The sequence below is a fragment of the Cyanistes caeruleus genome, chromosome Z (genome assembly GCF_971803275.1).
Source record: "Cyanistes caeruleus chromosome Z, bCyaCae1.hap1.1, whole genome shotgun sequence".
Taxonomy (NCBI): domain Eukaryota; kingdom Metazoa; phylum Chordata; class Aves; order Passeriformes; family Paridae; genus Cyanistes; species Cyanistes caeruleus.
The window spans coordinates 68,361,235-68,374,466 of NC_141732.1; the positions used below are offsets into that span (position 1 = coordinate 68,361,235).

Genomic DNA, 13,232 nt, shown 5'->3' on the forward strand with positions numbered 1-13,232 from the left:
AATTGAATTAAGCACTTCCTAGCAGAGATTTCCTCATTATTTCATTTATAAAAGCCTTATTATCTTGGTAACTTTCACCACTCAAGTGTCCATAAGAAATTATACAACCATTTAAGCAAGATTCCCTGCTTATCTCAGATGTAAACACCATGATTCATTGCATTTTAGATAAACACTGCTAATTCAAACCAAGTTTTTGTTGGATCCATGTACAATACATCCTTCACAGCAACAAACAACTACAGGATTATTTTTATTCACAGACACTAGCCAGCACAATCTGGCTTTATCATGGTTACCAAGACTCCGTAGGCTTTCCTTTCACTTCCCCAAAATGCAGCTGAGGAGGTTAAAAACAGCCTCCATCCATTGCGGTCTTTCTTCATGGGAAGGAAAGAACATTTCTATACCTTCAGCTGTACCTCCTCCCCATTTTCACCACATCTTGGCCTGCTCCCCCACCACTGCAGTTGAAAGAACTGTTAACTCCTGTCTATCATAAACCTTGTTTTGCTATTCAATAATATGCCACAGTGGATATGTCAAAGGAAGTACCCAACTATTTAGAAATTTACTTTGACTCACCTCTTCGCTAGTCAGCTAAAAGCTAACTCTAAAAAAGACAGTCTTTTGTTTCCCTCCCCATCAGCAACCTCAAAAGCCTATAGGGTTGCTTCTCGTCTGTTTCTGTGCAAGAACAATCTCAGGGATTTCAAATTTCAAAAGTTCTGGTTTGTTTTTGTGTAAAGAGGATCAGATCCATGCGTACATTCAGTGACACTGGACATTATTGTGATTATTTAAAATTTTAAAGTTCTTCAGAAAACTAAACCCCCAAATATTAACTTGCTCACAAGAAATAATAAATCCAAGTAATTTTCCTACAGTGAAAATCCCAAGGACAGAGAGTATAACATAGGGTTTACTTTAAAATTTTGCATTAGTCATTTAAAGCAATTTTACATTGGCTTGTCACAATGGTTTTTCTAATAGAGACAAAGTAATCCTTCTGGATAAAAAAATAACAGGAGGAAGAACTTATCCCTGTCTTCAAACAAAAATTAAACTATGTATTTTCAGGGTACAAAATTAAATAAAATTGTCAAGGTCAATGCTTTCATTCCTTTAATTACAATCAAAAATGCTACTGGAAACAGGACAACAATAGTGCTTTCCTGTGTTTTTTAAATTTATTTTTAAATCCAGTTCTTGAAGCAAAGTGGTCGTATTACCACGTATTACCATATTACCATTAACTAGAGTTCTTAAAATGAGATATACCAAATCAACAGTCCATTGTCACGAAAAAGCTAAGCCCCCGCTCTCTGGTCAGGAAAAATTCTAGACAAAGCCAAACTCTGTATTTGGGATACATTTTACTGTATTCACAGAATAGAGACTATCACAAAAACATCACAGAAATAATAAATACCACAAAAACACCAGTTTTCCTAAGCTGTGTGTGCAAATTACAAACTGCAGCTGTTCTTAGATCTCACTGCTCCCTTTGGATGCAGGAGCAGAGGATATGGTCTCAAGAAGGAAGCTTTTCTTCCCCAAATAGAAAAATGCATGTTAGTTCTGTGGGTAGGGAAACTGCCTGCACTTTAATCTGTGAGACATAAGGTCCCATACTGCACATGTACTACCCACTGCAGCCTCTAGACTTGGTGATTTTTTGCCATTGATGGGGGAAAAACTCCACAAAACAACAGAGAAGGGTGGTGTTCGTGAAGTGTCAATAGAAAGAAAAGAAAATGTCTTCTGTGTAAACTGCTTGATGGGTTAAGAACCTGGGGTACAAGCAGATACTGGTGAGCAGCCAGAAAATCCATGTTCTTTACTCCTCCCTGTTCAGCACAAATTAAGCTGCCTTAACCAGTGCTTGAATATTCCTTAAATGAAGAATACTTTCTAATATACTTTTAAACCAGAGTTTTGGTTAATTTTATAGGTGCTATTTTCTCAGAAAAACTGAATGTTCTAGTTGAAATTGTTTACCATAGTTTTTTGGGTTTTTTTTACACTTAGGAAGAGAAAGCATTAAAGACAAAGACAAAATATAAAATGTAAGCTCAGAGGGTAAATATCAAGTGTGACTATTATCTGTAATTCTTGGGGAAAGGCTACAGAGGAAAACGTTATTTTGAGACTTGTAAATAAATCACGTTTAACAAAACAAGGACATAGTCTCAGGTCCATAAATTATCAGTAAAGCTATTCCTTCTGCCGGGATCATCTCTCTGAGAGAAAAAGCAGATAAATATTCATAGCACTAGTTATGAAATTCTTGCAGAAGCAAATTAAGCAAATTGGCAATTGACTTGCTGTTCTCAGTAATGTACTCACTCCAGGGAATGGCTGGACTAATCCAATACTCAACTGATTAATATATTAGCAGCTGCCAAATGTGTTTTCTCAAGGCATTGGGACTTTATGTGTACCAAGTCTGGAAGGGACATGTGTACAATCTTTGCATCCCAGCTTCAGTAATAAGAGGAAATGTCTGGGAAAAAAACCCAACTTTGTTCTTTCTCATCTGCTCCTGAAGATTTCATATGTCCATTTGTGATTTTGAGAATTTGTTCACGGATATTTAACACCTGCAGTGTAAACATGTTTATATTTACATGTCTGGATATGCATTTGGCTGTGTTTAGACAATAAAGCTATTAATTTATTCATATATTGTGTCTAGTAATCATTAAATGGACACATGTTTTAAAATAAAACTCTGTTTAAGGGTAAACCTCAGTGAGATTAGATGGTATCTGTGAAGATACTGTTATATCCAACCATGCTTTGTATAATAGTAATTTACTTCATATTTTCATAAAAAGTTAGGCTACCTTATAATTACAGACTTGAAAAGTAATAAATAAAATGAACTAATTGATTAACTAAGGAATGTGTCATTTTTATAAGAACATATACCTGGATTAACATTAAATGTAGGTGAAAAATTTTTAACCAACCTATGCTCCACAAGAAGGATAGTTTTAGTATTTCCCATCTCTAATCCCCCTTTTAAATCTATTAAAAAATAAAGAATTTGCTTTCCAAATTTAATTTTTTAGTTTAAACTAAACTAAAAATCAAAAGTGTAGATACAAACCTTTCCTTTTACCTAGTTGTGGTCCTTTTTATATGCTATATTTATAGAACCTTTTATATAGTTAACTATTTTAGAAAAATTCCATTCAGAGAGACTTTTTTCCTGGCTGTGATTTTTGTTAAAAAGACACCACACAGTGGAAAGGAATACGGATAAAATTGCATTCCTACACCATTACCACCTTCCCTATGACACCAGCCTGAAAATCCCTTTGTATATTTTGACATAATTTTTCCTTTCTTTTAGGATTTTCCACCCACTACCCCACTGCACTAGCTAGTTTATACATCTAAACATCTGTGCTTTTGGGTTTTCTTTCCCAGCACTACATTGTAAACAACTTATTTGCTGAGCAAAGTAGCTAAATGTTATGTTTCCAAATGATTATACAGTACCTGAATGATAGGGCTGATTTCCCTCTTTCTCTAAATGCAGTGTTTGCAAACATTCAAAAATAGCTGTCATTAGCCATTTGAAAAAAGCAGTCAATGTATACACTGCTGCTTTCCCACTCAGTACTCTAAAAACCTCTCTCTATAGAGCACTGCAGTCTGCACTCCTTAAATCTGAAAGCAAAAAATACCCAAATCCACAACACCCTGTATTGAGACCAAGATAAACTGTATGACTTACATCAGACAAGAGTGAATTCTGGAATTATGAATACTTTGGGAGTTGTTGACACAAGGTCACCTCTGATGGCAGGAGAACAAAAGACAGGTAGAAACTTAAACAACAGTCTTTATCTAACTTACATTGTTAATATTTGATTTTAGACTCCATCTGCTAAGCAACTTCCACCTGTGTTTCCTTTTTCTTACCTTTGATTGTGAACTCCTGAATGCATTTGAAAACTTAGAAGTCATCTCTCAACAGAGGGAGAGAGGACGAGTCACCATCTGGAAGAAACAGCTGGCTTGGGTCCATATAAGAAAAGGCCTTGGAGCAGGTATTTAGATACTGAGTGTACAAGCCCAGCCACAGCTTCACAATCCTCACCTGCCCTCTATAGTTTGTAGGGAGGTTTCACACTGCAGTAGACTGAACCTGACAAGATAAGAATTTTAAACAAATGTCTGTTGTTATATGACAATACAAATGATGTTTCCAGGCAAGAAAAATTAGTGAAAAAATTTGGCAGATTTTTGATGGTGCATGGGCCACTGAAATGTATATTATTTCCTATGAAAAATGAAGAGCAGCTCTAAGAATCTAAGAAAGAAAATAAGTTTTGTAATTAATTTCAATCCTGAGTTTGGTTCACAGGAGGTATGTTACAAAGACATGTGAACATTATTTACTTGACTACAACTTCTTCCTGCAGTTATTTGTGCATAGAAGGATCTATATGAGCCAGGACATTTTTTCTTAATGAATATTAAAAGTTCAGCTTGATCCCATTCATTTCCATTGTTAGTGAAAGCTTTAGGCCTTTCGTGCTCTTTTGGTCTGTGTTAAGTATTATTTACCACTGGTGGATCTGATTGCATCTGTATGCTTTCTGTAGGTCATTTCTGAGTTTTCATGTGGTTATGACATTTTTCAGTGAATGAGTCACTGCAAGTACAGCGTGTGCACTGGAATGAAACCAGGAAAGGACAGCTGCAACTGATACGAGAGGAAGATACCAATTCTCATGACACTAAATGAACTAATAGGGGGACTGCTCAGTTAATTACATCAAGATAAACAGAAAAGAGCCAACATATGCAAAGATTAAGGCATTAGGCATGCTCATCAGTCACTATTCAATCTCTCTGAAAATAGGGTTACCATGGCTCTGTCTGGAATTTCCAAAGCTTTCTGGAAGCTGGGGCCTATCAGGAAGACTACACTTGCAAATAGGCTCAGTGCTTGAGTTGCACAGTCAACATTGCCTGGAAATACCCAATTTACTCCAATTTTAGGTAAAGTGAAACATCATATATTGATATATGAATGTCAAGAGCAGATATTTGGCAGCTGTGGAAAAATTGCTCTGACTCAGCCAGTGTGCATTTCAGTAATTAACTGAAAACTTCAAAATCATGTGTGAGAATCATCTTGGGAAACTGAAATATACAACACCACTTGGGAAAAAGACCAATCCCGTGTGAAGGAAGCAGTGTTACAGAGAAGAGTGTACAGAGCACTTTCCCCTTTTCAAGCATACATAATTATTCTGCTGCAACACAAGTCATTAGGGTGTAACTATCTGGGTCAGTCGGTGGTAGCAGCACACAAACCTTGCTTGTCCATGCTGATTACCTGGTAGTGCTTTTTATTCTCTCCAAGGCACAGCCTGGAAGGTTTTCTAATGACATTGCACCCTAAGGACTGCTTCCACAGCTGCATGGAGAATGTGAGACTGTCTCCCTCTACCACACTATCCACTCCTTCAAGTCTCTCTAGGAAGAATTTGAACCCCCAAGGCTCCCATGCTTATGCCACAGCCCAGCTACTAATCATGTGAGGTCATTTTTAGTGCCATATCTGAAGCACAGTTCTCATGTTCTGTCAGACAGCTTGAATGGTAAAAGCACATGTTAAATAATATTTTGGGCTGCAAAGCTGCAACACAGGGTCCAGAACAGGTCCAGAGGTTGTGTTACTTGGACATGAGTAGGAGCTGCAGAAGGTGTTATCCCTAAAAAGTGTGAATACATGGCAGTGGCACTGCTTGGCCGTAGGCTCAGGGACTGCTCGCTGGCACCCTTTATTCAGCAGGATCCTTTGGTCAGAGATGTGCACTTCCATACCTTTAGAGGTCACCTACACCAGCACACGAATTCTGAACAAAATATCGACCGGTTTATATTTGTAATCTCCTTCTGATCCAAACATATGTCCCCTTTCCATTCTGGAAATTGCCTGAGCCATCTTGCAAATACTATGCCAACAGTATCATTTCAGGCATCATTTTAGTGTCAAGAATAACATCACTGTGGTTCCCTGACCCTGTGGATCTTCCCCTGTAGCCTGTGAGGGTATTTATAAACCAGTGCAGGTGTTGTGCTGGGGAGAAGCCAGGAAATCCTGTGTTCTCTGTCTTCTAGAAAGTCAGCAGTTCATTTCTATCCTATTCCATGTGCAGGCAGATGTGGGTGTGCAAATTGAGTAAGATAAAAAGTTTCATTGAGCATTTACCTCTGCCAGCAATGGTAATGGGATGTGTGGGATGCACTTGTAATGTCGTAAAATTACAGCTTTAACTCAGTCAATTAACACCTACAATATTTAGAGACATAACAACTGAAAAAACAAATGGAATATGTTGATTTTCATTTGCTTGTTTTGAAATTTTTTATTGAATGGCTAATAACTAATGTAATCTGTTCAGTAGAGTGCCACACAGATTTTGCCATGTGACGAGACCAAGCCTTTCTGGAATCTAGGACATTTTTCAACACAACGGAAAATAAGTATAATTTACCACTGAAAATTGAGTGTGCAGATTCTGAACACTGAAAAATAAATTTAAGCCACATTATCCAAATGCAATAGAGAAAATCCAAGAATATAAAAAAGTCAATATCCTGTTTCAATGTTTGCAAACATCCCAGCATACTTTAAAGGCATTTGAACTGTAACACTATTAAGAAATTAAGCAATTTTAAAATTTGAGATAGAGGAACAGGACAAACAATGGCCCATAGAAAAATACATAAGATATATTTTTTGGTATTGTGCAAAAAAAATTATTAAAATTTAGTAAATCAACTAAACTTACTATATAACACTTACAAAAATTTTTATGTGAATTACATTTGTATTAGAGAAATACAGAATCTCTCTTCATCAACATACCATTTATCACTAGTCATTGTAATAATCATGCAAACTTTCAATCTCTAGCTGTTATAAATACTTCTGTTATGTTGATTTACTTAGGTCATTTCACTTTAGGCTATCCAACTGACAGTAATTTCCATTTGATCTATACCTAATTATTTTCAGTATTACTTCTACAACTGAAGTTTTTATATATTCTTCCCTACATTTTTCACAGAACAACTCCTACATTGTCATACAATGTTTATGACATTGTATCTCATAAAAAAGGATCTGTCCTGATCTTGGTAAAGTTCTGCAAAGAGTAATTTCTCAGGCAGATTTAATGACAGTGCAACCATCTACATTTATATTTCCTCCTTTTATAGTGGATTAAGGTAGTATTAGCCTAGATTATAATTATTATTCAGGTTATGGATGATGTGAGAGATTTAGAAAGTGTCCTGGGTATTATTCATTCACAGTGTTCTTTATAAATAAATTTTCCTGAGTTTTCATTACAGAGAGGATCTGGTGATATGCATTTGCCATGTGAATTTTAGTTCTCAAATATGCTCTTTTGAGCATGCCATTCCACCTGAAAAAGCCTTTGGAATTAGAACTAATGTAGAGTTTTGTCTTTTCTATCATACTTTTCTGTATTTTGTCATATTAAATGACAGTCTTGTCAGTCATATTCAGACCCAGACAGGTTCCAGTTCAAAATCATATGACTCTTTTGAGTCATTTTTGTGAAAAATAACCCCCTAATTTGTTTGAGACTAAACACAGCAATAGATTTAAATAATTTCTGATTGGGAGTGAAAGCAACATATCTGCTCCTTTTTTTTTGCTCTGGGTGTCACAGACCCATAAAAATGATTATTCCCTTCTCTCTATACAGCTGGAGAGTAAGAGGTCTGTCTTTTAAAGTTTATGTAACATGTAAACTAGAGAAAAATTACTGACAACTTTATTCATCATCATTTTTTGCAATGGGCACTTTGCTTCCCACAAAGGAAGGACAGGACTTGGCTGGAGGGATAATTCTCAATCTTGACAGGAGTGAGACATTCAAAAACTCTACTACTCCCTCCACATATGGTACAGGAAACACTAATTACATGAATGGATAATTTAGAAGACATTATTTTCTAGAATACCTATTTGCTAAACAAACACCAGAGGGGAAGCACTAAATAATGTTATACTTTTCCTTTTTACTGAGGAACGTTTTCCTAATTCCATGAATGAATCAACAGTTATTTACTTCATATCCCCTCACCATTTGAATTCTTCAGGATTAATCTCTATTTTCTAAGGTATTTTTACTGTAACAGCATTGTGGCATGTCCACATTTACTCTCTGGGTATGGGGTGCACTACCATGGGGACTGCTCTGGTCCAAATCTTGCCTCTGCCTGCAGTGGGCAATCTTCCAGCATTCCAGATTTAGAGTCCATAGCCTTTTAGAAAAGTGAATTGTCTGTTAATTAACTTCCCTGTCCCTACTTGAATTAGGTCTCATCCTAACAATAACAAAACCACTAATTGTTAAAAGAATATCCTCTTAAGCAATCTCATCATGTTTTCATGAAGGGCAAGTCACTATTTTCCTACCACCATTACGAAGTTTTATCTATTTTTAAGAAGAAAACACATACAAGATTTTTTTAGTTGGTTGGGGGTTTGGAGTTTGGTGGTTTTTTTCTTTGTTTGGGGATTTTGTTTTATTTGTTTGCGGCTTTTTCTCACTTAGAATTGTACTGCTGCTGAAGTACTCTGTTCTAATTAGAAGGTATTTCTTCAGTACGTTAGCACTAAACACAGTGTGTTCCAGAAACTGTTTTCTGTGTCTTGAAATAGCTGCCAACAAATTGCAAAACTGCAATGAAATAAATTAAGAAACTGAAGAATACTTTAAAAGACATGTATTTTTGCAGGAGAGCAGTGCCACCAACCAATCCTTATACTTTATCCTTTACATAAAAAGATACTAAGTTCTAACCTAAACCAGTTCAAAAGTTAGAAATATTTTCTTAAGATGTAGGTACATGATAGGGATATAAATTTTTCTTTTTAGAACAAAAAAATAAAATTATTTTTGAGCATGCCCATGGTTTCTGAATAATTCAGATGGACATAAATGACTGTAGATGCAGCCCTGATGCCAGATGAGTCACACAGAGAGCATCTGGGAGGGAGGTGAAACAGATGTTTCACCCACTTGGCACTGTCCCAGCCTGAGGAGAGCTGCAGCTGGCTTGTGTCTTCGTGCATGAGTGACACAGGGGATGACACCCCAGCGGTGCCACACAGGAATGTTTCTCCTGCGGCTTTTAGAGCCCACCAGAAGCATTTATAGAAGACAGAACCTACCAGTGGACCATGAAATATCTAGTGCTGTCCAGATACACCATCATCTGTCACCAAAGTGGGTTACTAAAGTGTAAAAAATCCATACCTGAGACACCTCCCCACCCCCAAGAAAAAACAAGCAACAAAACCAAAACCCAGAAGGGAATCATAGCAAATACTTGTTTTCAGAACTGTATTTTTCCTCTAGAGCTGAAGAGAAAAATTATTATTATTATTCACCTTCCTCTGATCTGAAATTTTTTTTCTTAAGAAACAACATGCTTTCCTCAAAAGCAGATGAAAAAGCTTCTCAAAATAATTTGATTTGTGATCCAGAAAAATGAGGTAAACAGCAAACTGCTCTGAGTTCACAACTCTTCTCCCATATGAAAATTTGTCTTAGATTGACCATCATTTTCCAAACTATTGGCAAAGTGTTGTAAGTGTACCTACATGAACTACAGAGCTGGAGTCCTTCTCTGACATTGCTTGCTGTGTACTCGGCTTCTCACTTTTAGCTGAGATTATAAAGTTACTGCCTTGTAAGCCCAGTGTCATCCCACTCCTAGGGCTTTGCAAAACAAAATAAAAATATTTAAAAATATTTTAAAACAATGAATTTGATTATACAGTGGCAATTCCTAATGCAAGAAGGATCTGATAATCAATAGCAGAGATTACAGCTAGCACTCAAATGTTAATTTGGTTCCAGTGCTCTTACTTGAATCTGATAGAACCAGTGAAGTGCTAAAGGACAGAAATGTTGAAGGTGTGTATCTCTCAGACAGGGCTTCAATGTCTGCATCACAGTCTCAGGAAGGTTTTCAAAAATGGAGTGTGGCACATTTTGGATCCTATCCTTGTGTTTTTTCATTTCTAATTACTACACAAGTATGGCCTGCTCTTGATTCTATTTACACAAAAGTCTGAGGCGAAACCTCACTGCAAACTCAAATAATCGTGGGTTAACATACTGAAAAGTGGGCAGGTAAGAATAGAAAGAATAGAAAAAACCATATATGTAAATGATGAGGTAAGTAAAGAAAGAATCAAGGCCAGGCTGGAGATTGTCCTGGGCAACCTGGTCTAGTGGGTTTGAAAAAAAAAAGGAAAAAAAGGAAAAAGAAAAAAGATAACCAGGCATTCTTTGCATCAGACGTAACAGGTAACAACACTGATTAAATAGTGAATTTCAAGTGAGAGAGTCTGTCTTAGTTTTACGATGTAAAATCCTCTGACTACAGTATTTTGAAACATATCTTGTAAATATTTTCAAGATTTTTCTAAATTTATTATCATCCTGTCTTAGAATAATATTTCTGGCTCTGATTCCATTGTACCAGAGTGGATATTTTTTAGTAAGTAATTGGAATTGTGGTGCTTAAAGTTTATTTTAAGCTTTCTGATCTTTTCTGACTACCTGCTAACAACTGAGTGCTGTTGACATGCAAATGTTGAATAATCCCACAAGCACATCAATATAAGCAGTTTCTGAAAATAGGTTGGTTTGTTTGTTTTCCCCCATACCCTCTTGCTAATTTTCTGTGACACTCATCCATGAAAACAGAAAAAACAGAAAAAACCCAGAACTGTAGGTGACTCTCCAACTTGAATGGAGCATTGTCAACAGAGAATATTTTAGTCCACAGAGAAATTGGAAAACAGGAAAAATGAAGTCTGGCATACCACAGAGGGGGCATTCAGTATCTTGTATTGAATGGCATGATTTTAGAAACCTGGCTGTCTGTTTTTAGTTGCAACTCAGAAGACCTTTCACAGGTCTTCCTCAGGTCAGGTGGCATCATCCTGTTAACAAACTCGCCAGCACAGAACAGCCATGACCACAAACAGATTTCCTTAAACTGAACTGACATTGTTTCATCTGCCTTAAGCTAACTCAAAGATCCTTTCCTAGATGTGATTTTAAACAACTTCATCTTCATTTTCCTAGTGTTTATATATTGGACACACACTTTCAGAGTATTTTAGCCAACAGACAGCTCAGTGCCTTCAAGAAATCTGCCACTTCGTGGCTGGAGTGCTAGAGCTTCTCTCCTCTCAAAGCTCTTCTTAAATGTACTTTCCAGAGGACAGGATTGCAATATTTACATTGCAATACTTACATTTATAACCAAAATATCTTGCCACTCAAGGCAATACAAGCAAAAAGGGATAAAATTCAGCAAAGCTCCATATGGATTGGATAGGGCTGTGATTTTACTGCAGATTCTGGCTTTGCTACTTCATCTCTCTGAAATTGTAATGAGAATATGGTAAAAATGAGTCATAGCAGAATAAATGGCAGTAAATAAATAGTATATAAAATTTTGTGCCTCTACCTTCAAAATATGTGCATTTCCATAACAGCACTGTACAAGGAAAACAAAGAATATGGCTGTGATATTCATAAGACAGAAAATGTCTAGGATCTTAGAAATGCCTCTGTTGACTGAGGTTTTAAATCATATTAGATATTACTGTCTGTGAAACGTTTCCACAAAGTAGAGTTATCTTACAAGTCATGCTTTAACACTTTTCATTTCATTGTAATAATCTAATCTGTTAACTGCTGTTATAAATTAGTGATGCTTTACATAAATGGAGGTAATTTAGAGAAGTCTACTGATCACCAACAGGAAAAATATCTGTGATGAGCCTGATATTTTCTGCTTTGAAAGAACAACTATCATATTTTAAAGATGAGTGCTATTTGTATCTAAGTGAAAAACAGTATTGATAAGTGTTATAAATTGTATTTTTAAAGGGAGTGCTTTGATGCAAGAAAAATGTTTCATACAAACTTTTACACAGATAATTATGAGTTCTCGAGAATATTAATGCTTGTTCTTTTTCTTTTATTTAGGCATAGCTCATCAAGATAACAGACTAATGAAAAAGATCTGTCATGACTGAGTAACTCATGTATTCTGTCTTCACACAAGCAAAACCCACAGGTGAACAGAAAAAGCAGAACCATGGAATATGTTAGTAAAACCAGGCTACATATGGCTGTCTGGCACCAAAACATGATCCAATTTTCATGCATGACTCCAACCCCTACCTTGTAATAGACATGAACCAAAATATCCAGTCAGCCAAACAATAAATATTGAGGTTTTAAAAATCAGATCCAAATTCATAAAATCTATTTCTGTATGAGGCACAGTAATTTTAATATGCTAATTAAATTAATTTACTGATGCAATGTAATTGACTTGATATATTCCCTTTTCTACTGATATCTTGTCTGTGTGCCTATTACTTCCATGGTGTAGCCAGCAGGGAATTCAAGGTAAACACATTACCACAGCAAATTGCCAAGACAAACTGAGAAAATAATTAGTATTAAGCAAAACACAGACAAATCTAGACCCTGTACATTTAAAGAACAGCCTCCAGGTTTGTACAAATTATTTCAGGATTAAAGCAAATACTTGTTCCAATAGAAATAAAAAACACGAGGAATGAGGTTACGAGTCCCTACAGATTACTAACACCTGCTCCCAGCTGCTGGAGTGCAAGAAACAGGAAAATTTTGTTTATTTAAGACACAATGAAGAGACTCAAGTGTGGCTAAGCTTCTAAATATTATTCTAATGATTTAATAAGATTCTCTTCATAAGGCTTGTACAATCAGGGGCAATACATTCAGTTATTCTCCCTACCTTTTGTGGAGCCATTTAAAAACACTGAAAATACTGAAATTTAAAGAAACTGGCTTGGATGAGCTGCATTGAATGTTCGAAGGGATAGATGGTTGTCTATGGCTGTCCTGGTCCTCCCTGAGCACAACAGCCCATCCTTGGGCCTATGCAGCATTTTGCAAAACCCTTGGTTGCAGTGTTACCTACATGGCTTCACAGACACCTACAACAACAGTTCTCCTGCTTTGAGAGCATAAAATCCACCTGTAGGCATTTTTCCTCCATTGGCTGTGAATGCTGATCAGGATTTCACCAGTTTTGTTGATGAGGCAAACAGTCATTTACCAGTCTGGCAAATTTGTTCT

General features: G+C 36.3%; 1 long non-coding RNA gene across 2 annotated transcripts in view; it reads right to left on the reverse strand.

The window, feature by feature from the left end:
* LOC147648547 (uncharacterized) overlaps positions 1 to 13,232 on the reverse strand; it is a 46,667-nt gene that overhangs the window by 23,531 nt on the left and 9,904 nt on the right. For both annotated transcript variants that reach the window (XR_015281212.1, XR_015281213.1), the window contains exon 2: positions 3,937 to 4,162. This is a non-coding gene — a long non-coding RNA (uncharacterized LOC147648547). The remainder of the gene's footprint in view (positions 1 to 3,936; positions 4,163 to 13,232) is intronic.